The 25,123-nt window shown below is 46.3% G+C and overlaps 1 protein-coding gene across 2 annotated transcripts in view; it reads left to right on the top strand.

The window, feature by feature from the left end:
- Window positions 1–25,123, top strand: part of KCNIP1 (potassium voltage-gated channel interacting protein 1) — a 370,998-nt gene that overhangs the window by 48,149 nt on the left and 297,726 nt on the right. The window contains exon 6 of one of the 2 annotated variants that reach the window (XR_003428273.1): window positions 1,609–1,980. The exons of the other annotated variant lie outside the window; for it this stretch is intronic. The gene's annotated coding sequence lies outside the window, so the exon portion shown is untranslated. Of the gene's footprint in view, window positions 1–1,608; window positions 1,981–25,123 lie in introns of those variants that run through there. 2 annotated transcript variants of the gene reach the window in all.

Raw genomic sequence — 25,123 nt, 5'->3', positions numbered from 1 at the left:
GCAAACACATCCATGTGTATATACACATGTACACATATCCATGTACATATATATGCATGTGTGTGCATACACATGTGCATGTGCTATGCAATACACATACGCACATGTATACACATCCACATGCATACACACATATGCATGTACAAACACATATGCATATGCAGATAGACATAGACACACTCACACGTACACATGCATATACATATACACATGTATGCATACACATACACAAGTACATACACACATACGTTCCTCTGGGCAGTCCTCACAAGAGGTCTTCTTGTTTCAGTTATTTGCCCAAGGTCACTCCCCTGGCATGTGATGTGATGGAGCCGGATGTGCACCTGTGCTTGCTGGCTCCGCAGCCCATCCTTGTCCCTCCATGACTCCCCCAGATGCTGTTTTCAAGAGGACCAGCATTTCTTTATGACGTCTGCTTCAGCTGCTTCACACACCCCTTCTACTCGGTCTATAGCCCTTTCTGGATTGTGTACCCACTTACTTATGTAAACCCTTTGAATCAACATCTATTCTGTGTGGCCACTTGGGATGAGAAGTCCCATAAATCAAACTGGCAACCCGTGTCCTGAGCCCCTGCTGAGGGTGTGTCACTGGCTGAGTGCTGCCGGGGGGAGGGTGTGAGTAGCTCTCAGCCCTAGATAAGCCATTCGCTCACAGACATTTGAGGGCCTGCTGTGCAGAGGCTGTGAATCTGTCACTGTGCTGACCTGTGGGTCAGATGTGTCTCCTTCCTTGCAGAGGAGCGAGGATGGATTTTTAACACTGCGAAAAGTCACAACAGAAAAGATAAAATAACATGTTTTAAGGGAGAGAGAGTAATGAGGAGCAGAATAAATCACAACAAAAGATTTTTCAATAGAGTTGAGAAGACAAAGTATCAATACAAAAACAGACAATGAAATGCCAATATTCGAATCAAATGACAAGGCGAGCCCTGCCGCCGGGGAGCAGGACAGGCTCTCTCCCTGTGAGTGAAGGGCTACCTCGCTCCTTTCTCCTGACTCTTCTAGCCACTTTTTCCCCTCGCTGCATTTTTCTTACTTAACGACAAGGCATTTTAGCCTGCTGTATTGTAAACATAATTGTAAGCAGCTTGAAGTCCTCTTTGAAACAAGGAGGAACATAGGTCAAGAGCCCTGCAGTCCATCTGTGAAGTAAGGTGAGATTTTTTTTTTTTTTATGCCTTTTCCTTTCTGCAAAATCATCTAAGCTCACTGTGGAAAAGGTGGGCAACAGAAAAGGACAGGAGGAAGATGAAGGCTCAATAATAACCTCGCCACGCCATTCGGAGGGAATTGCTGGTGAGGGGACGGGGCATGCATCCTTCCAGACACTCATAAAAGGGTGCAGGTGCTCTCTCTCCAGAGAGCATGCCCCCTCTGGCCCCAGCTGCTGGTGAGCTCTTCCTTTCCAGCGGGACTCACTCCTGGGGTCCTCACCTCACCTCCTGTGCCCTTAGCCACCCCCCTCAGCTACTGGGCCGGGTCAGTGCTCTGATTTAACCTGCTCAGAGCACTGCGTGCACCGCCTCCACGGCGCTTCCCTTCTGTAATTTCACATTTATTCGCGTGCATTCTCCATTAACAGATCACCCATAGGGATGGAAGCTTCCTGAGATCCGGAGCAAGAGCCGTTCCTGTTCACTGCCACATCTCTAACACCCAAAGGAATAAATAGAGAATCTTGGGATTTTGTTGTTGTTTGGCTTGGAAAAAAAAAAAATCTCTTACTTGAAAAATTTTGTTTACCCTCTTAACCGTGTTTTTAGTGTACGGTTCAGTGGAGGAACTATATTCTCATGGTTGTGCAACTGATCTCTAGAAGTTTTCATCTTGCAGAGTTGAAACGTGGTACCCACTAAACAACTGCCGACTTTCGGCTCCTCCCAGGCCCTGGCAAACATCATTCTACTTTCTGCTTCTGTGAGTCTGACTCCTTTAGATACCTCATATAAATAGAATCATACGGTCATTGTCCTTCTGTGTCTGGCTTATTTCATTTAGCATAATGTCCTCAAGTTTCTTCCATACTGTAGCATTTGCCCAGGAAAAAAAAAATCTTGCTTTTTACTATAACACAATATTATAATCATTTTCCCATCCCATAAGACATTTGCGGTACGCGGGCCTCTCACTGTTGTGGCCTCTCCCGTTGCGGAGTACAGGCTCCGGACGCGCAGGCTCAGTGGCCATGGCTCACGGGCCCAGCCGCTCCGCGGCATGTGGGATCCTCTCGGACCGGGGCACGCACCCGTCCCCTGCATTGGCAGGCGGACTCTCAACCACTGCGTCACCAGGGAAGCCCTCATAAGACATTTTTTAAGGTTGTATAATATTCCATTTTATGGGTAAACCATAATATATTTGATCATGCCATTGTGGGATATTTAAGAATGGTGCTTGTTTGTTGGAACTCAGAGTTGCCCTCTGCTGGTTATCAGACCTATTCCACCCCGACCCTCACCCTCACTGGCATCCGAAGTCATTTTCTCTGAGTTGACAGGTACACAGGAGGTTGGATCTATAAGGACACAGTTTAGGAATCAGAACCTGGGGATAGAGATTGAAGTGGAAGCCATTGAGGTGGAAGATGGCAGCAGGTTGTCAGTTTCCTAGCCCTGCCCCAGCCTGATTTAAGACTGAGGGGGAGGGGAAGGGGAGAAAGAGAGAGAGAGAGAGAAAGAGAGGTAGGTAGATGTAGGCAGATGGAGCTCTTTTCATGCCATAGTTTGTGGGACTCAGACTCTAGGGTGATAAGAACAGAGGGCTCAGAGTGACGCTGTGGCCCTGGGCAGTGTCCCCCTAGAAAGGGAATCTGCATCATTGCTGAAGACAGCTGCAGCAGAGGCAGTGTCCGGACACTACTGCACCAGTCAGAGTCCCCAGAAAAGGCAGGCCCGCTGGTGTGCTGAGCCGTTGTCACCCAGTTGTTAAAACACTGGGAGCTGGTCATCAGCCACGGTGCGAGTATTTATACCACGGAAATCTACAAGCACTGCAAATCAGGACGTTTGTTTTTTGGAGAGCCGGTTTTCCCGCACCCCACTTCAGAGGACGCACAAATTGGGAGATTCAAGGAGGTCTTAGGAACTATTGCAAAAGTGTGGGCAGGGTGTAGGGAAGCACAGGGAATAGTGCAGTACCCTGGGGGCTGGTCACGATGGGCTGGGGGAGGAGGGAAGGGGGCTGTGTCAGCATCAGAAATAGAGTCTCCTTGAGAGGGGTACCTCCAGCCTGAGACCCTCAGGGGGCAGCTGGGTAATGAAGAGCTGACCTCGCTGTCCGGAGACCTGTCTTCTGATCTTCACAGCCCCACTGACTGAATGTAGTTGGTAGATTCGATGTAGTCCTATGGTCAGCCTCCAGGGCAGAGAACAGTCTGGAGAAGAGTGGGAGTGGGTCTGGGGGTCACACAGGAGGATATGAGTCCATCTCCCCTAGGTGACTTTTGGGCGGGAGAACCAACAAGCAGGTGGGAGCAAAGGGTGCCTAAGTACATGGGGGAGTCCCTGCAACCCCCTAAGAATACCTGTGGGAGTCGGGTGAGAGCTCTGAGCTGAAGCATTAGTAAATCACAATAAATGCGGCTCATTTGTACCTCCAGCGGATGACAGCCGCACTCAATACTCTTTGCATATAATTTTTGCCCATTTCTGACTATTTCCCTAGAATAAAGACCAGGCCTCCAAGCAACAGTTCTAGAGCAACAGATTTCTACATTTTTAAGATTTTGATACTTACGGTATATTTTTTTCCAGAACATTCATACCAATTGATAAATGTGTGTACACAGCCAGCACACGAGAGTGGTAGATTCCACACATCTTCACCAGTACTTGACACTATTAAATTTAGAAATAGTCTCCTTTTGAGAATTCCCTGGTAGTCCCGTGGTTAGGACTCAGCGCTTTCACCGCAGTGGCCTGGGTTCAGTCCCTAGTCAGGGAACTAAGATCCTGCAAGCCGCATGGCGCAGCGGAAAAAAAAAAAAAACATAGAAAGAGTTGCCTCTTGGCTAGGTGAAAAGTCTTTAGTTCCAGTTTTAATTTGCTTTGGTTAAATTACTAGCAAAGTTAAACAGTTCTTCATATTTTTATTGGAAAAGAAAATTTTATTTGTCCCAAATTTCCTTTTTTAAAGATTTAAAAGAAAAGAACCTATGAAAGCAATTAGCACAGCACCAGCACATAGCGAACTCCTGTCCCTGCTGGTTTACAGTTCACTCCTTCCCACAGTCATTGACGTCACATTCATGACTTGTCTACTGTGTGTGGTCAGGGGTGAACAGGATGTCTGGACTCTCCTTTTTTCTGGCAAGATTCAGGGCCTCAATCTGCATCAGCTGCTTTCAGTGACACCTGTCAGGATGGAGTCCAAAGACTGAATGACATGCCCTCACCCACTGCCTTCCACCTCCCTGCATGGTGGGGGGCTTTGAACTGTAAACAGATTATTCCCACCCGTTTGCTGAGTCATAGAATGTCAGCCCTCCAAGGGCCCTCAGAGACCATCTAGGTCATCAGCTATCTGCATGTGTAAGGTTTTCCATTTACAAATTAATAGAGGCAAGTTTTAGAGAATCTGATAAATACAGAAAGGTGAAAAGGAGAAGCAATGAAGGCCCAGCATCTTGAAGAAAATACTTTCAAAATATTGGTGGATTCTATTCTACAGATAGATGCGAATGCTTTCTAAAAGTCAATTTAGGAATACACTGTATAATTTTAAATAAGTTCTTTTTTTAAATAGAAACACTTTCCCTTTTAGGTAATATTTTACAAAATGATGTGGCATGTCTATAATAGTTCATCATACAGATATGCCCTAAAGTGTTGATTTTCTTATTAGGAGAAATCTAGGCTAATTTCAAGTCTTTGTTGTTATTAGCTATTCTCTAATGATGATCTTTGAACTTTAATCTTTGCTCACTTCTCTGATTCTTCCAAAAGATTTCTAAAAGCAGGGATCGGGGTCAAAGAATATTATGCTTTGAAAGCCCTTCTCTTTTCCTGGAAGTGTAGGATCCTATAAGATACAAACTTCCCTTCTATTGGTAAGCCATATGAACTCAGAGAGGGGAAGTGACTTACCCAAAGCCACACAGCTTTGATGGAGCAGGAATTGGAACTATGGTCTTTCTCTACAGCCTCTGGTAAATATCAGAACCTAGCCTGGAGCCCATAACTCCTGACTCCCCGGCCATGTGCTTGCCTTACTTCTCTGCTGTAGGTTATTTCTCTACCCATAAGGAACACTCTCAATTACTGAGCACTAACACGTGTCAGGCACTGAGCTGAGCACTGGGATCTAGTATCTCATTTGATCCTGATCCTATGATGTAAATACTGTCATTATCCTCATTTTGTAGATGGGGACACTGAGGCAGAGACAGCGGAGACCTACTTGTCTGAGGTCACAGTGCTGGTAACTCACAGAGCCTCCTGGTTAAGCAGGGTGGTCCAATAGAACTTTCTGTGATGATGGAAAAGTTCTATAAATTTGAGCCATACAATGTGGTAGCCTCTAGTGACATATGGCTATTGTGCACATGAAAAGTGGCTCACATGAGTGGGGAACTAAATTTTTAATTTTATTTCATTGTAATGAATTTAAATTTAAATAGCCACATGTGACTGGTGCTACCTTACTGAACAAACATCTCCAGAGTCGTAAGCAGCTGGCCACTCCACTGCCCCTGCATGGCCTTTTCTTTGCTACGTCACATCTGCTTTCAGGAAGGTCCTGTGAAGTGTCTCCCAACCCCTTCTGGACCCCAGCCTCGAGAGGGACTCGGAATGGCCTTCCCGAAGGTCCAAGGACTCACATCCCTTTGCCTGAGGCTGGTTTTTAGTCTGCCCCAGGCAGACGGTCCCAGTAGCTGCTTCCGCAGGCATTTAAAAAGAGATGCTGCAGAGAGAGGCTTTTTAATCGTTTTGGTCACACATTAATGAAAATGTATGTCTGTCATCTTTAAATTGCTCCCACAAAGCTCAAGGTCTACATTTACTCTCAGTGCAAATACTATTATGAGCTTCGTTAGAAACTTCTCTGGGAATTAACAATACAGATTTCAATTGTTCCTGCTCTCTGTGGACACAACCTCCTAGAAGACCTGTCTCTAAGGAGGGAACTGTGGAGGCCTTCAAGGGATGATTTTTTTTTTGTCACCCTTTACTGTCATCATTTACTTTGTGCTGGGCCCTGTGCTAGCCCCTGTGCACACCTCACTGTATTCATTTCCTAGGGTTGTTATAACACGTGACCACAAACTGGGTGGGTGGCTTAAAGCAAGAGAAATTTATTGTCACACAGTTCTGGAGGCTAGAAATCCAAAATCAAGGGGTCAGCAGGACCATGTTCCCTAGGAAGGCTCTAGGGGAGAATCCATTCCTTGCCTCTTCCAGCTGCTGGTGGCTCCTGGCATTCCTTGGCTTGTGGCTGCATCACTCCAATCTCTGCCTCTGTCTCCACATGACCTTCTCCTCTTCTGTCTGTGTCTTCTACTCTCCTGTTTTATAAAGGCTGTCATCAATGGATTTAGAGCCCACACAGGTAACAGGTAAACCAGGATGACCTCAAGATTCTTAATTTCGTTTACATGGGCAAAGACCCTTTCACCTCATAAAGCCACATTCACAGGATTCGGGGATTTGGACATGGATATATCATTGTGGGGCAGGAGCACCATTTAAGCCATTATATTCATTTTATTTAATCTATGTAACAGCCCTGAGAGGGAGGTGAAGTAGCCAGGATAGACTAACTGCTGTAACAACCTCAAGATTTTAATGGCTCTCGCCAATAACATTTCTTACCTTTGGAAAGCCCAATATGTATGCTACTGGTTGTACGGCTCCTTTTCTAGGTAAGTCGACCAAAAAACAATGCAGGAGGCTGAAAATAAGAAAAGAGTTTATTTGGAGTCTTAAGAATTGCAATTCGGGGGGCTTCCCTGGCGGCGCAGTGGTTAAGAATCCGCCTGCCAATGCAGGGGACACGGATTCGAGCCCTGGTCCGGGAGGATCCCACATGCCGCGGAGCAACTAAGCCCATGCGCCACAACTACTGAGCCCGCGCATCACAACTACTGAAGCCCGCACGCCACGACTACTGAAGGCCACACTCCACAACTACTGAAGCCCGCGCGCCTAGAGCCCGTGCTCCGAAACAAAGAGAAACCACCGCAATGAGAAGCCCGCACGCCGGAACGAAGGGTAGCCCCCGCTCGCCACAACTAGAGGAAGCCCGCGCGCAGCAACAAGGACCCAATGCAGCCAAAAATTAAATAAATTAAAAGAATTGCAATTCGGGGGACACAGATTCTGGTGAAACCGAAAGAATGTTCCAGGGAAGAGAAAAAGTCAGAGGCTTATAAAGACGAAAAGCCACGAGGTTGCTGAAAGTTGCCTGGTGAGAATTGTGCTTGACTTTGATGCAAGTCAGGAAATGTCTGTCTTTAAGGAATCACCAGTTAGTTTAGGGTATGAGTCCAATAAGCAGACGGACTTTCATAAGTTACTTTAGGGTAAGAGTTTGGAAAGTATCTTGTTTCTGGCAGATGTTCTGGATGACTTCATTAGGACAATAAGTGGTCGAAAGGTCAGATTCCATCCAGGCTGCTATGTATATAAATCACACTTCCTTAATGGCCTCCTGAATCCACTTTAGCGAGCTCTCTTAGCAATACTGACTCCATTTTTATTTTATTTTTCTACAGCTGGCTGCCAGGGGAATCAGGCCCCTTACATCTTGTGGCTCCACTGTCTTGTGGCCTTGAGGTCACCTTGGAGTTATCCAGCTGATAGACTGCAGGGAGGGAGTGGGTACAGAGAGAGAATGTGGATGATAGAATACCTGATACTTAACCACCTTGGCCTGGAAGTGACGTGCAAGACTTATCCTTACATTCCATTTGTGGAGACTAGTCACATGGTCCAACCCAGCTGCAAGGGAGCCTGGGAAATGTAGTCTTGGATGAGCATCTATGTGTATGCCAGGAATAAGATTGATAACATTTATCTACGCGGACCTCCCGTTCCTTCCCCAGCCCCCAAATAGTCAGCCCTTTGTCCTTGACTCTCAGATTCTCCTCCCCTCCTCCTGCCTGTCCCTCTGGAGAAGGGAGAGAGAGAGAGCTGGCTTTAGAGAGGCAGAGAGGTAACACAGAGCTAAGAGCTGGAAAGGGAGGGTGTGGCAGAAAGAGAGAAAATCCATGTGGGCCAGGTGTCCTAGAAAATTCTCTCTGGTTTGACATGTCAGATGTTTGGAGCAGCTTCAGTTATGAAAAACTCAGGAGCAAAGGAAAAGCAGAGGTGTAACTCTGAATTATGAATGGTATCCACTTTTACGTGTTTAAAGGAGAGCAGTGATTTTCTTTTTAATTTGTTTAAATTCCTTTTGTTTGCTGGACAGCATCTCTTGACTGCAACTCCATATGAAGGAGCTGGGCTGTGGATAGCGTGACCATAGGTCCCTGTTAGCCCTGGACAGCCCCTGTTGACTGTAGTCAGCCCCTTTTACTCCCCGAAATGTCCCTGTTTGAACAATAAATGATGTGGTCACCCTAACTTTGGCTTTTGAGGGTGTAGGTCTCACCCACAAGACCAAGTACTTCCCTAGGGCACAGGCTGTGGCTAGTTCATCTCTGAATGTCCAGCCTACACCCCCGGCCCTGGAGCATAGAGGTGCCAAGAAATGAATGCAGGAGCCAAGAAGGGCAGAGCTGGGGTTGGGGTCCAGGCCTTTATACTCCAAATGCCAGGCTTATCCTGCTGTGCCAGCTCTCCTTCTGGAGCTCTCCAAACACAGGGAAACAATTCAAGGTAACCAGGGGCCTGGGGCTGCTTCCATTGTATGGACTGAGAATGCCACAGGGATTCAGAGAGGGGAGCTAAAGGTGGCTGCCAAAAACAGACAACAGTTCCCAAGCTTCTCACTTCAAAACCCACAAGGGAGAGGCTGAGGGGGCCTGGGGGCAGCCCTCCAGAGCCCACCATCCTGGCCCTGCAGCTCAAGTTTCCTCCCACATCTGCCAAAGGCAGGAAATTGATGATGAGGTCCCAATTCTGAACAGGAATATGCCAGAGAGGTTTGAATTAGAACTCTCCAGAGAGGAAAATTCAGCTCCTATTTTCACTTTTTAAAATGTGCCTTTGTTTTTCACTGTAAATAGCTTAAGCAGAGTCTTGTAATTTTGAAACAAATAATTTTTTTAATTACCTGTAATCCTACCATTTAATAAATCCATTATTTTTGCACCTTGGAATCTTTCCATCCAGGATTGTTTTTCCTTTCTAAATGGTTTTTCTGTACATAGGAATAAGCATAGGCTGGTGTATCAGGTATCCATTGCTGTGTAACAAACCACCCCCAAATTTAGCAACAGCAGTGGCTCATGATTCTGCTCGATGTTTCTTCTGGTCTGGTCTGGGCTTGGCTGATCTCAGCTGGCTCACTCATGCTACCTGCAGTCAGTGACCCTGTAAGGCCTCTCTTATGTTGCATGGTTGGCTGGCTATCAGCTGGGGTGACAGTGGGTGACTATGCCATGTGTTTCTTAGTAGATTAGATGAGCCTGTTCTCATGGTGCTGGTTCCAAGAGCAGTAGGAAAAGCAGAAGCTGCAAATATTCTCAGGGCCGAGGATTGGTGTCCTGTGCTGTGCCATTTATTCCATTTTCTATTAGTCCAAGCAGATCAAAGGCCAGCCCAGATTCAAGGGAGAAAGGAAAGACTACTGGGGGACCTACAAAATATTCTTCTTTGGGCTACGCTGTTAGCTTTGTGGTCCTCGTACAAAATGGTGGACCATTTTACAATCTAACACAATGGCATAGAGTTTTATCCTCTTCTAATTTTAATTTATTTATTTTTTAACATCTTTATTGGAGAATAACTGCTTTACAATTGTGTGTTAGTTTCTCCTTTATAACAAAGTGACTCATTTACACATATACATATGTCCCCTTATCTCTTCCCTCTTGCATCTCCCTCCCTCCCACCCTCCCTATCCCAGCCCTCTAGGTGGTCACAAAGCACCGAGCTGATCTCCTTGTTCTATGCGGCTGCTTCCTACTAACTATTTTACATTTGGTAGTGTATATATGTCCATGCCCCTCTCTCACTTTGTCCCAGCTTACCCTTCCCCCTCCCCACGTCCTCAAGTCCATTCTCTACGTCTGCATCTTTATTCCTGTCCTGCCCCTAGGTTCCTCAGACCTTTTTTTTTTTTTTAGATTCCATATATATGTATTAGCATATGGTATTTGTTTTCCTCTTTCTGACTTATTTCACTCTGTATGACAGTCTCTAGGTCCATCCACCTCACTACAAATAACTCAGTTTCGTTCCTTTTTATGGCTGAGTAATATTCCATTGTATATATGTGCCACATCTTCTTTATCCATTCATCTGTCGATGGACACTTAGGTTGCTTCCATGTCCTGGCTATAGTAAACAGAGCTGCAATGAACATTTTGGTACATGACTCTTTTTGAACTATGGTTTTCTCAGGGTATATACCCAGTAGTGGGATTGCTGGGTCATATGGTAATTCTATTTTTAATTTTTTAAGAAACCTCCATACTGTTCTCCATAGTGGCTGTATCAATTTACATTCCCACCAACAGTGCAAGAGGGTTCCCTTTCTCCACACCCTTTCCAGCATTTATTGTTTGTAGATTTTTTGATGATGCCCACTCTGACCAGTGTGAGATGATATCTCATTGTAGTTTTGATTTGCATTTCTCTAATAATGGATGATGTTGAGCATTCTTTCATGTGTTTGTTGGCAATCTGTATATCTTCTTTGGAGAAATGTCTCTTTAGGTCTTCTGCCCGTTTTTGGATTGGGTTGTTAGTTTTTTTGATATTGAGCTGCATGAGTTGCTTGTATGTTTTGGAGATTAATCCTTTGTCAGTTGCTTCATTTGCACATATTTTTTCCCATTCTGAGGGTTGTCTTTTCATCTTATTTATGGTTTCCTTTGCTGTGCAAAAGCTTTTAAGTTTCATTAGGTCCCATTTGTTTATTTTTGTTTTTATTTCCATTTCTCTAGGAGGTGGGTCAAAAAGGATCTTGCTGTGATTTATGTCATAGAGTGTTCTGCCTATGTTTTCCTCTAAGAGTTTTATAGTGTCTGGTCTTACAATTAGGTCTTTAATCCATTTTGAGTTTATTTTGTGTATGGTGTTAGGGAGTGTTCTAATTTCATTCTTTTACATGTAGCTGTCCAGTTTTCCCAGCACCACTTATTGAAGAGGCTGTCTTTTCTCCACTGTTTGTTCTTGCCTCCTTTATCAAAGATAAGGTGACCATATGTGTGTGGGTTTATCTCTGGGCTATCTATCCTGTTCCATTGATCTATATTTCTGTTTTGTGCCAGTACCATACTGTCTTGATCACTGTAGCTTTGTAGTATAGTCTGAAGTCCAGGAGCCTGATTCCTCCAGCTCCGTTTTTATTTCTCAAAATTGCTTTGGCTATTCGGGGTCTTTTGCGTTTCCATACAAATTGTGAAATTTTTTGTTCTAGTTCTGTGAAAAATGCCAGTGGTAGTTTGATAGGGATTGCATTGAATCTGTAGATTGTTTTGGGTAGTAGAGTCATTTTCACAATGTTGATTCTTCCAATCCAAGAACATGGTATATCTCTCCATCTATCTGTATCATCTTTAATTTCTTTCATCAGTGTCTTATAATTTTCTGCATACAGGTCTTTTGTCTCCTTAGGTAGGTTTATTCCTAGATATTTTATTCTTTTTGTTGCAATGGTAAATGGGAGTGTTTTCTTAATTTCACTTTCAGATTTTTCATCATTAGTGTATAGGAATGCCAGAGATTTCTGTGCATTAATTTTGTATCCTGCTACTTTACCAAATTCATTGATTAGCTCTAGTAGTTTTCTGGTAGCATCTTTAGGATTCTCTATGTATAGTATCATGCCATCTGCAAACAGTGACAGCTTTACTTCTTCTTTTCCAATTTGGATTCCTTTTATTTCTTTTTCTTCTCTGATTGCTGTGGCTAAAACTTCCAAAACTATGTTGAATAATAGTGGTGAGAGTGGGCAACCTTGTCTTGTTCCTGATCTTAGTTGAAATGCTTTCAGTTTTTCACCATTGAGGATGATGTTGGCTGTGGGTTTGTCATATATGGCCTTTATTATGTTGAGAAAAGTTCACTCTGTGCCTACTTTCTGGAGGGTTTTTGTCATAAACGGATGTTGAATTTTGTCGAAAGCTTTCTCTGCATCTATTGAGATGATCATGTGGTTTTTCTCCTTCAATTTGTTAATATGGTGTATCACGTTGATTGATTTGTGTATATTGAAGAATCCTTGCATTCCTGGGATAAACCCCACTTGATCATGGTGTATGATCCTTTTAATGTGCTGTTGGATTCTGTTTGCTAGTATTTTGTTGAGGATTTTTGCATCTATGTTCATCAGTGATATTGGCCTGTAGTTTTCTTTCTCTGTGACATCTTTGTCTGATTTTGGTATCAGAGTGATGGTGGCCTCGTAGAATGAGTTTGGGAGTGTTCCTCTCTCTGCTATATTTTGGAAGAGTTTGAGAAGGATAGGTGTTAGCTATTCTCTAAATGTTTGATAGAATTTGCCTGTGAAGCCATCTGGTCCTGGGCTTTTGTTTGTTGGAAGATTTTTTTTTTTTTTTTTTTTTTTGTGGTACACAGGCCTCTCACTTCTGTGGCCTCTCCCGTTGCGGAGCACAGGCTCCGGACGCGCAGGCTCAGTGGCCATGGCTCACGGGCCCAGCCGCTCCGCAGCATGTGGGATCTTCCCGGACCAAGGCACGAACCTGTGTCCCCTGCATCGGCAGGCAGACTCTCAACCACTGCGCCACCAGGGAAGCCCTATTGGAAGATTTTTAATCACAGTTTCAATTTCAGTGCTTGTGATTGGTCTGTTCATATTTTCTATTTCTTCCTGGTTCAGTCTTGGAAGGTTGTGCATTTCTAAGAACTTGTCCATTTCTTCCAGGTTGTCCATTTTATTGGCATATAGTTGCTTGTAGTAATCCCTCATGATCCTCTGTATTTCTGCATATACTCTTCTAATTTTTAGTTTAACATTGTACTATAATCATTTTCCCTTATCTATACAAAGTCTTCATGACAATATTTTTACTGTCTGCATGACAGTTAGAAGGCAGAGTACAATTTACTCCACTATCTCAATTTTATGTCCCAATTGTTCAACATAAAGATTACTTCCCTTTCTCCAAGTTATAAATAAGGCTGCACAGAACATCTTTATGCAGGTAGCCATTTCTGTAATTTTGATCGTTTCCTTGGAATAGATTCCAAGAAGTGGAACCAAAAAAGTGTAAATGATTTTTAATATTCTAGGTACTTATCATCAAGAGGCATGGCAAAGGAGTGCTGCTTTGCCTCCAAGGGCAAAGATGAGTGAGATTTTCAGCAGCCACCTGGATGCAAGCCTTCCTGCAGGGCCTCCCAGCTTCCCGTGACTCCTCTTCCTTTCTGGTTGGCCACGCCGGGAGCTGGAATGAAGCACCGGCTGGGCAGGCCCTTCCTTGGGCTCCAGTGTTAGCTCTGTGGTCGGTGGCTGAGGGTCAACCTTGTGGTGGACACAAACTGACTCAGGGCCCTGCAATCTCTTACCTCTTGTCTGTCAGGATAGTGCGTCTCCTGGACCCGTGATATTAACCACTTACACCCTGAGCGGGAGAGCAGGTGGGACTGCCAATGACCTCCCATACCAACCAGCTCTGCCAACCCCTCCCACATGCGTATGAGGCCCCTGCTCATCCACGATTCCAAGTGATCCTCATGGAAACCCCACACGCTTAGCAACACTGAGGTTGGTCCCACATCCAGATGGAGTCTCGGGGCTCAAAGTGCCCCCACCTCCCGTGGGGGGAAGTTGCTGGGTTCTGAGGGTGTGCCTGGTGGTCTGAGGGTCGCACCACAGACCAGCTAAGAGAGGCAGAGCCTGTATGTGATGGCATGTTGCTAAGGGGGGCCCAGCAGGCCCTGTGGTTAAGGACCTCAGGCTGGATCTCTTTCTCTAACACGTTGTGTGATGAGAGAGATGGGTTTGCAGGTGTTTCCCCACAACTAAAGAGGGAGCAGTTGATGTAAATGAGAGGAACATTTATAGATTTAAGGAAGGGCAGGAATTTAGAAAGAAAGATAAAGATAATAACTGTGCTGACTGACACTTTAATTTTTCTCCTATTAACGAGGGTAACTCAAAAAAATTTCTTTTTAAAACATACCATGGAAAGAAAGAGGTTAAAAAAAATCATCCACAATCCCACTCCTCGATCAGAGCAACTATCGTTAGGTTTGTGAGTTCTCTTCTAGGTTGCTTCCCACCTCCCGCCCGGACTTTTTTCTCTTGTAATGCATCTTTTTCAAAGCTCTTTCCCACACTCTGATTTTCTGCACCCAGTGTGGGAGGTTGGACAGGTAACATCTTCTCCTTTGAACAGGTGAAAAACGGAGGTCCAGGGAGGCGGCGAGGCCCTCAGCTAACATGTGAAGGAGCCAGACTTCACCTGTCCAACTCCAGGGCCGGGGCCAATGCCCTTTAATAATAATAGTCTGCTCCAGCCCAGGTACTTGGCATTCACTTTCCTATATAATCCTCACAACAACTGTGCAATGGGTACTGTCATCACTCCCATTTTACAGATGATAAAACTGAGGCTTAGTGCTGGAAAGTAACTTGCCCAAGGTCACACAGTTAGGATATCTGTAGCAGGGATTTGGACAGGGAGTGGCCTGTCTCCAGAGCCCATGGTCTTAAACCTATGCCCACCATGTCTGCCTGCATGGTGAGATCCATATGTCCTCTCATGGTCTTCGGGGTCCTCCAGGACCTGGCTTTTGTTCACCTTTTCCCTTATTGCTCCCTGCTTCCCACGAGGCCCCTCCTCTCCCACTAAACTGAACTGCTCTCAGTTCCCCCAGTGCTCTGTGCTCTACCCAAACATCTAGGCTACTATTGCTAATAACGTGCACCTCCCCCCATCCTTCAGGTGGCTTAAAAGCTACCTCTTCCAGGAAGCCTTCTCTGACCACTTCCCAGACAGGAGGGGCACCCTCCTCTGGGCTCTCACAGAGGCCGCATTTCCCCTGCCACAGTACCTGGCCTGGGCTGAAACTGCTGGCTGCACTGTCTCCATAACAGACTGTGAGGTGTGGAGTCTTGCCCCCTGGACTGTCTTCAGCATTTAGCCAGATGCTGTGGGGAAGCCTGTCCTGAGAATGTCCTCTTCTTCCCCCTTCATGATGGGGTGCTAGGTGGGACCCAGTCCTGAGGGCAGGATGCAGCCCTTTAATGGTCTCCAGCACCCATCCTCCTCTTCCTTCTCTCTTCCCCTCAGCCTCTCCTGTCCAGAATTTGGGACCCAATTCCAGGCTGCCCCTGCCCCAACCATGTCCCTTTGGCTTCCCCAGGTCTGAAGCAGCTTTCTCCTCCAACCAATGGTTTACAAAGATTTTTCTGAGGAGCACCAGTCCTGCATAAGATGGTTCCTTGGTCCAAAGTTTTGGGAAACCCTGCCTAACTGATTTCTTTGATATCCACCTATTAATGCTTTGGAAATCAGCACCTGTTTCATTTGATACATATGAAATGTGAAAATGTTTATTTCCTGGGAAAGTTATTATGAAATAAATGGGGCATCTTACAACCAATGGCATTTTGTAATGAAGCAAATGCGGTATGGAAGGTGTCAGGCAGGTTAGGAGAGTAAAGGTCCTGACAAGTCCTGCAGCAGAGAAACAAAATTAACAGTGCTGAGCCCAATGCTTCACAAATGAACTCTAACTCCTGAATATTTTTTAAAAGACATAATAACACTCCAACGAACTACATTTCTAGAAAATGCACTTTGGAAAGCATTCCCCACAATATTTATCATCTATGGAGCCTATTTTAGGATCCACCTTGTGTTGTTTCTCTGATCGTTTCACATTTGCTAATCTTGCCTTCTTGCCTAGACCACATGCTTCCTGAGGGCAGGGCAAGCTTCATAGAAATCACTGATACATCAGAAAAGTGATGCCCCAGAAATACATTGCTGCTCAGAATACGGCCTCGTCCTCCGCAGGGTAGTGAGAGTGACCTTCACCAGGAAGGAAGTAGACCTTCAAAGGTGAGGGCCTTGTTGAATCACATCTTGTTTGGCTGCTTGACTTAAGGCAAGTTCCTTAATCATTCTGAGCCTCAGTTTTCCCATCTGTAAACTGGAAGAATAACAGTTTCTAGCTTCCAGGGTAGATTAGGGGAGATAAATATGGGTAGAGCCCTTGGAACCACTCAAGAGATAAGAGCTCCTATCAAGAGATAAGAGCTCCTATCAAGAGATAAGAGCTCTGATGCTAGCTGTTGCTGTCATTTTGTTGTTATTGTCATCTTGAAATCCCCCAGTAGTCAGTGGTGGACGGTATTAATTGGAGGAGGAAATTGTTAGATGAAAGGGGGTCACTGGATAACAGAAGGAGATTAGAATTATTGGCCGGCAGACAGCTGCTTATGGAAGAGTCACCGGCTGGAGGGACCTCCATTGAATAGGCGGCCACTGCGGGGAGAGAGTCACTTGCTGTGCGCTCACTCATTATTCCTCAGGGCATCTGCAGGGCTCAGCCAGACCCTCATCTGTAATCTGCTCTTGACCAAAGCTGACCGAATGAGCTCTTTGTCATGTAACACAATAGGAGCGAGGGTGTGAGCAGAATTATTCTGCGCCCAAACTCCGAGAGTAGAAGAGGCCCTGTCAGAACTACATTTGTCCCTAGTGGTGACCCCAGGAACTGCAATGTGGACCAGTCAAGGAAAAGGTGGTAAAATTCCAAATGTTTCATTTTGGTTTGGTCTGGTTTGGTAGTTCTTACTGGGGCAAAGGAAGAATTGTATTTTCAATGCCCCATGGCTTCTTAAAGAAAGCATTCACCGCTGTCACCGCAGCCCTTGTCAAAAAGTCTCCATTGTAAAGAAAAAAGAGAACACAGAGAGAGAGAAGCAGAGCGAAGCTTCGTTCAGCCTGTAGGTCTCTGTGTGTGAGAAATTTAAATAGAAATGAAGGCATTAGGGGGAGAGTCTGACTGCTCTGAAGCATTTCACTCCTGGAGCAGCTGGGCTCTGGAAGGTGGGCGAGCCTGGCCTCACTAACAGCGCACACTGCCCTGGGCGCATAGGTGAGGGCCTGCGGGCCTGGGGAGCGGGGGCACAAGGGGTGGCTGGTGAGGTAGGTAGGTTTGGAGGTGTGAGCTGCCCGCATAGCTGAAGAGGTAGAGGAACAGAGCGGGGGTAGACTCTGTTCCAGGCAGCCAACGATCACAGCTGCTCATTTCAGACTCAGCGGTATTACTAACACACCCAGCTCACCCAGGCATTGGGAAGCAGGACGGAAACTCTGGTCCATCTGGTGCTTAAGACCATGCCTTTCCTTTTCCACCGTGTCGTCTGCTGGAGTTGACATCTCAAACTGGACGGCATCATTCAGTGCCCTCCTCGGCAGGGAACAGGCTCCTAGCCCACACAAATCCATGTGGAGACTCTCCGAGGACCTGCCTTTAGGATCTTGAGACCCCAAAGAGTTGCCCTCAGGATTTAGAACCTGGGTTCTCGAGGTGTGCATGAACTTGCCTGCCCCATTGCTCTTAGCAAACCTACAAGAACGAGTCAGTCTCCGTCCCCCGGTTTGCTCACGGCTCCAGTGACGCAGGAGCAAAAGAGCCCCGAGCGAGCTCGGTAGAGGCAGGGTTGTACAGGAGTTGTGCACACAGAATCCGGAGCCGGTGTGAGTTCGGATCCCCTCTCTGCCACCAGGGCCACCATGCAGTGTTGGGTAGGTTATGCCCAGAGCAAGGGCTCCCAGCCAAGAGAGTGCCGGCGCCCGGTGCTCCTGTCACCAGGTCCCCGGGCCTCTACCCAAAGAACAAGGGGTCTTACATCAGTTCCAGAAAAGACCCACGTGCACCAGCCATGACCATCTGCTGCTGGGAGCTAGGTTATCTGGCTGAGTTGTGTTCCCTCGTTGTGCCTCAATATCTTCACCTGAAAAACGGAAAAAATAATATATTTCTCAAATGTGTTGTTGTGAGGCATCGAGGGCTGGTTGCCCAGAAAGCATTTAGAACAGCGTCTAAAGCGTAGGAAATGCTCAAAGAGCGTGGTAAGTATCTGAAGGATTAGCCATGGTACCTAACCAGCATTTTTAAAGGATAGTTTTGCTGGTGGCCAACTTTGAACCCACAGTATTATCCAATTTTACATTTTTTGTTCGAAGCTCCAAGGTAACCATCAGAATCCCAGAGAAACCATCAGCGGGCCCATGAGCCCACCAGCCAGCCTGCCTCATCAGCCTGCCCTGCGCAGGTCGGCCGAATCCTTCACACAGGGCACCACCGGCAACACAGGTGCACCTACATGTCCTTCCTACACCCTGAGATGGAAACGGAAAGCTGGCTTTTTTTTTTTTAAGCTCATCTTCTGTTTTGGACCAATTAAAAGAAAGGCATTTTAATAGCCCTGTGGAAAGGGAACTGACATTGTTTCCCCAGGCTGCTGTCTGAGCCCAGAGGTCTGGGAGGGATTAATAAAGATGCTATAAATGCAACAGTGGCCCATATGTCTGCGGGCAAAGTGCTCTGGTTTGGGAGGAAGGGAGAAAATTAAATTAAAATGGGAAAATATACGTTATTCGAATGAGGATAGAAAGGAAGAACCCCATGGAGTCTAAAGGAATCTGAGGAAATCTGTCGGCAGGATGTTGAGGTTAGCTCAGCACTGCTGCACAAAGACGTCTGGCAGGTGGTAAACTAGCGCCCCAAACAGAGTCAACTGTTGAGTTTGGTCTCATTCTTCTTACCGATGTCCTATCCATGGGCTTTTAGTGCTGTGTTCCAGGGATTACAGATAGTTGTATTTATCAGACTTTCTCTCAAGGCAATGTACACGGTCACCCACCCAGCAAATGTTAATGAGGCATCTTCTCTGTCCCTGACCTCGATAGGCACTGGCGACTCAGGGATGAGCAGAGCCAGCTCCGGGCCGCCCTCAGGGAGCACTCAGACTCACCATGTGGCCAGTGAGAGGATGAGACTGATTGCCTGTGCCCTCCGTGGGCCGCGGTGCTGGCTCTGGGCAGCATTTACTCACTTCTTCTCCCAGCATCGCCCTCCACCGAGGTGATTATGATGCCTATTTTACAGATGAGGCAGCTGAGGCGCAAAGAGGTGAGGGAACCGCCACACAGCCAGTTGTGGCAGAGCCAGGGTTAGAACCCAGGGGTGTTGTGACTTTGAAGACTAAGTTCTCACCCACCTTGCAGGCAGCTGTTCTGATAGAAGAGAGCAGAGGAGGAATGTCTGTCTGTCTGTCTGTGTCTGTGTGTCTATGTACACGTGTGCATGTGTGTATGGCAATGGTTCTGAGTTTACCTGAGATAAGCATTCCTGGGAGACTTCCTGGAGGAGGTGAGGTCTACTGGAGTCCTAAAGGAAAGGTCTTGAGTGCCAGGCTAGGGGATTTAGATTTTAACAAGTGTTTTTTGAGCAGAGGTGAGGCATGATCATATCGTCAACAAACCGATATTTAATTAGCAAGTACTATGTGCCAGATAATCTATTAGACACAGAGAGGGTTGTAGAAATCTAAAATGAGATGTAGTCCCTGCCCTCTCTTAGCTTCAGTCTAGCTGGAGAGATGAAACACTGAAATATTTAAAAAAAAAAAAAAAAAGGATTAGTGACAGTGTTGATAAACTCATGCCAAGTGTCAAACAGCAGGCAGAGACCAAGTGCTGAGGGAGGTCAGAGGGGGCAGCTGACTGGGCTCTGGGCCGATTAAGGTGCCTTCACGTGTAGGTGGAATCCCAGCGGGGTTAGAGGAATTCAGAGGGAGAGATGGGAATGACACCTGAGCCAGGGCCCAGCTTTTCCCATTCTGGGGTCCCGGGCGCTTAGGAGACAGTCTGCCTCTAGCAGGTGCTGATAAGTGCTTGTTGAATGAATCAGTGTTGTGTCCACTGAAAATAAAGGGTATGTGGCTGACAGGTAAGGTGTGACTCTATCAGGGACGGCAGGCCACCCTACCCATCAGATTAACGTCCTTCAGTTTTCAATTTTTCAGTTTTTCCAGGGCCAGACACACATAAGGCCCTCAGGCAATGTGTGCTGAAGAGGTGAGTAGGCTCTGTGCCAGGAGCAGCAGCAGGAAATGTGGGAGAAGTCTGTGGGGGCAGATGGAGGAAGCCTGGAATGCCGGGGCTTTCCTGTGAGCAAGTGGTAGCCACCGAGGTCTCTGAACATTCAAGAAGCGGAAGGGAAAACATCAGGGGAAGATTCATCTGGCTCTAAGCAAAATGCACTGAGTGGTGGAAAGGAAAGGGGGAAATGCTGTGAGAGAGGGCTTCAGAAAGTGACTGCTACCACTTAAACTCTGCAAACCCTTTGATCCAGAAATTTGATTTCCGGACATTTGTCCCAAGATCACTGAACAAGCGTGGAAGAAAGCCATTTCCGGAGATCCTTGCTGTGGAGGACAGAGAACATTGGCATGTAGCTCCCTCTAGGGGTGCAGTGGGCGAGCTGGCGTCCGCAACAGGCTCCTTGCTTTTTCTCTTCCCCTCTCGCCTCAAGGCCTGTGCACCAGCTGTTCCCTCTGCCTGGAATGCTTTTCCCACATCTAGTGACATAACTCCCTCCTTCCCATCTCTGCTCAAGCACCCCCTTCTCAGTGACACCATCCCTGACCAACCTATTCTATTTTCCTCCAACCCATAATACCTGCCACCCCATGCCCCCTGCTTTGTTTTCCTCCCATCACCTATTGCCATCTGACATACTCTGTATTTCACTTATTTTCTGTCGCCACCATCCCCTACTCACATGCCCACTAACATGTAAAATGCACCAAGTGGAATTGTTCTTTCTTTTGCCCACTGCTCTCCCCCAGTGCAGAACAGCACCTGGCACATAGTAAGTGCTCAATAAAGATTTCTGAAGGAATGAAGGAATGAAGGAATGACGGGTAGGTAGACATGTGAGTGTGCGGCTTACACATGAGTTCAGCTTGGGCACCAGGGAGGGGGCCAGGGCAGCACCTTGCTACTTCAGGGCTGCAGGGTCACAGCAGAGGGAGGCTGACCCGGGTACCTCAGGGCCCTACTGGCGGGGGGTCAGAAGGCAGAGTTGTGACGGACACTTTGAAATTAATCAGGCCTGAAAGGCACCCAATGGGTCCTTTCCTGTCATCATGAAACCTTTCTAAACATAGCCACATGCAATTAAAATGTGACAGCACTTACACTGCAGCTGTGTTGTGCTAGAAAAGACTTCCTGGCCCTAAGTCAGAAGAGATGGACTCATATCCCAAATACCTGCCCATGTCTCTCTCCTGGGCAAGGTCCTTCCCTTCTCTGAACCTCAGTCTTCTCCTCTGTGAAAGGGGAATAACGCTATAGGAGCTATTTTGCGGGGCGTCATGAAGATCAAGGAATTAACCGAAATGAGGGATTTGCATAGATTTGGAAAGCACCACACAAATATAACCCGACATTATGTGATTATTATATGAATGAGGCCAGGTTGGACCATAATTAATTTATGAGTGAGGGTGTGTCTGAGGCCAGTGAGGATGAGGCGAGAGTGGTGTGCGGGACAGACAGTGGACGCTTCCTGGACTTTCGCTACTCAACCTCAGTCCAGAATTACCAATGCGAGTGGTCTTTCTGTAGCCTCATTTTCTTTGTCTTCAGGGTCTGAGTGCAAGCAGAGATCTGAGCTGTTTCAGAGTTTCCTGGGGGAGTAAAACCTCTTGATGTTTTGTTTTCCTTTATTTTGCTTTGTACTTATGCCTGGGAAACGATGAGAAAGAGATAGAAGGAAGGAGATGGGGCTGAGGGACTGAGCCCCTTTCAAGGGAATAATTTATTTAAAGCACAAGGACGGTGACAGTTTGAGCTGGACAAAGGGTGGTGAAGAGGCAGTGCAGTGGTCTACGGAAGGAAGTTTCTAGCCCTACTTGGGTGGCTTTGGGAGAGAACCATCTGTTGGGAACCATCCTGTGCAGGAACTGGGAACTGGTCCTGAAAAAGGGTGGGGAGATTGGGAGGGGGTCTCCACATCGTTCAGTGTCTAGTCCTAGGGCCTGGCTCATTCCTCATGTCTGGTCTGCCCTCAGCTCCAGGGCTCCCATTCCTGCGTTGCCCAGCTCTTTGGATGTGACTCTGTAAACAGAAATATATAAAAATGGTCTGGCTGTGCCCTTGAGCTCCCTGGTCCAGCCTCCCCCTGGGACCTGCCCTCACAGTAAGAAGGAGTCAAAACCCATCAACAAATTCAGAGACAGTCACCTCTCTCTCCTGTGGGAAAACCAACAAACCGCAACAGTTACTCATCCGGAATGTTCCCCTGATCTTGTCTAATGTATCCGCAACCATTCTTGAGCTGAGGTTTTATAAAGACAGTTGCACAGTTGAGGATGCGGAATAAATGGTCTAAGGCGAAGAAGAGCCAGAAGGCAAAGATGTTTCATCCTCGTGGTAACTAAGATCTGCTGGCTCCAAGTGCCTAGAGCTCTGCACTGGGAAGAACTGTAAGGCTGGGTCCGGAATTCCGCACATCCAGTCAAGACTGCTGCAATCGATTAGCAATGTCTGCCCCAGGCATGGGTGGGGGAACTGAGGTGTATATGTCATATATAATAGACCCTCCTTATATCTCCCAATCTACTGTGAGACCTGCAATCAACCTAATGACAGTTTTTCCCAAAAGAGTCCACATTCAATATTAAGTGTAGATGTTGGTTATTGGATGGATCCAGGTTTCAAACTTATAAACACAAAATGTGTGTGTGTGTTTGAAAGAAGAAAATTATTATTTGCTATCCCTTCTGTACCAAAATTGGCTTGAGCATTTCAACCAGAAATTCAATGAGCATTCTTTGGAGTATAAATAAATATGTTGAATCTACCCGTGCTTTCTCACTCTGGCTGTTTCTTGCTTCTGTGTGCAGCAAAAACAGGAAGAGGTGGAAGTGGGGAGGAGTTTCTCCGATGTGTTGGTAAGGTCTCTAATGTCTGACACGTAGTAGGTGCTCAGCAAATACTTGTAGCATGAATTTTGAAGGATGAACTCAGTCTCTGTGTATTTTTCCATGATTCATAAATGTTGTCACTTGAGCTGAATTTCAGTGTAATATGTTATCTACTGTCATATTTTTTCTCTGTGAGCAGACATGAAGGTTGTTAATTGGGATAATGCATGTGGACATTGGTTCGTTGTTTTTCTGAGTGAGGGGATGGACTGGAAAGAGGAGGGATTTTACTGTTAATTATTCCACTTATGTATTTGCTTGTTCATTGTGTGTCTCTCTTTCTCATATTTCCCCTCAGAGGTTCCTCATTCTTGGATCCCTAATCCCATAGCCTAGGATTCTCAACCTCAACTCTATGACATTTGGGGCGAGAGAATTCTCTGTCATGGGGGCCTATCCTGTGCCTTATGTGACGTTTAGCAGTATCACTCACCCCTACCTACTAGGTACCAGTAGCAACCATCCCAAGTTGTGACAACCAAAAGTGTCCCCAGACATTGCCAAACGGTCCCTGGGGGACAAAATTTCCCAGATCAAGAACTGCTGCTTGAGCCTCTCCAGGAACATGGCTAATTTCTTCTTTTTTGAGCAATTTCAGCATTAATGTCACCCTCTCAGAGAGCCTCTGACCACTTGGTCCAACCCCAGCCTCAGAACTCAGCATCCTACCACCAGGTCTCATTTCTCTGCAGAGCACTTGTGTCTCCCTGTAATTTCCTGGCATAGATGTTGTCTGCCTGTCCCCACTGGAATATGAGCTCCAACAGGGGCTTTTCTATTGACCGTCTCTCCATCCCAGGGCCCAGAAGTACCTAACACTTAGTAGGCTCTTGATAATCGTGTTGGATGGATAAAGGCAAGGAGGAAGTAATCAAGGAAGGCCCACTTTGGAGGTCACATCTCTATGGCATGAGGTTGTCATCCATGGGAAGTTTGAGGAACAGCATTCCAGACAGAGGGAACAGCCATTGCAAAGCTCTTAGGCCGGAATGGGTTTGGCATGTGGAAGGTTGCTAGAGAGAAGAGGTGGAGGGGGATAGGAGGAGTTGGGCCAGGAACCAAGAAACAGCCTGGGGCTTCCCTGGTGGCGCAGTGGTTGAGAGTCCGCCTGCCGATGCAGGGGACACGGGTTCGTGCCCCGGTCCAGGAAGATCCCACATGCCGCAGAACACCTAAGCCCATGTACCACAGCTACTGAGCCTGTGCTCTAGAGCCCGTGGGCCACAACTCCTGAGCCCGTGCGCCACAACTACTGAAGCCCACGTGCCCTAGACCCCGTGCACTGCGACAAGAGAAGCCACCGTGATGAGAAGCCCGCGCACCCGAACGAAGAGTAGCCCCCACTCGTCACAACTAGAGAAAATGACTGCGCGCAGGAAGACCCAACGCAGCCAAAAATAAACAAAATTTAAAAAATAGTCATAATAATTCACTGAATCCTCACAGCAAACATGTAAGGATCATACTATCATCATCACCCCCATTTTACAGATGAGGAAACTGAGGCCCAAAGAGATTAAGTAATTTGCCCAGATTCACTAAGGAGGCTAAACCAGGTTTGGCCCCAAAATCCACATTCTAACCCTTAAATTATATTCTCTTTTTTAAATTAATGCCAAAATATGTCACAACATCTTTTTAAATGAATATACCTTTTGCCTCAGCAATGCCACTTCTAGGAACTGAGCCTAAGGAGGTATAAATATTCAGCTACAGAGATGCAGTGTTGTTTAGAATATAGGACACAAACCACATCTTTATTAAAGGGGTTATTTAGGTAAACTGCGGTGCCTTTATATAAAAGAAACGGTTCAAAATGACATCTATGCATATGTGCCAACCTATAAAGACATCTACACTATATATTTTAACAGGAAAGTCCAGAAAAATTGCATTTTTGTAAACAGCGATTTTGTCTGTGCAGTGGGACTCCTAATGATTTTTAATTTCTTCTTTTTGCTGGTCTATAGTTTCTAATTTTCCTACAATGAACATGTACTACATTTGTA

This window comes from Aethalodelphis obliquidens, unplaced genomic scaffold (genome assembly GCF_003676395.1).
Source record: "Aethalodelphis obliquidens isolate GAN/ISIS:26980383/991018 unplaced genomic scaffold, ASM367639v1 scaffold52, whole genome shotgun sequence".
NCBI lineage: Eukaryota > Metazoa > Chordata > Mammalia > Artiodactyla > Delphinidae > Aethalodelphis > Aethalodelphis obliquidens.
The sequence above is the reverse complement of the archived record's forward strand: the minus strand, read 5'-3'. Positions and strand labels throughout refer to the sequence as shown.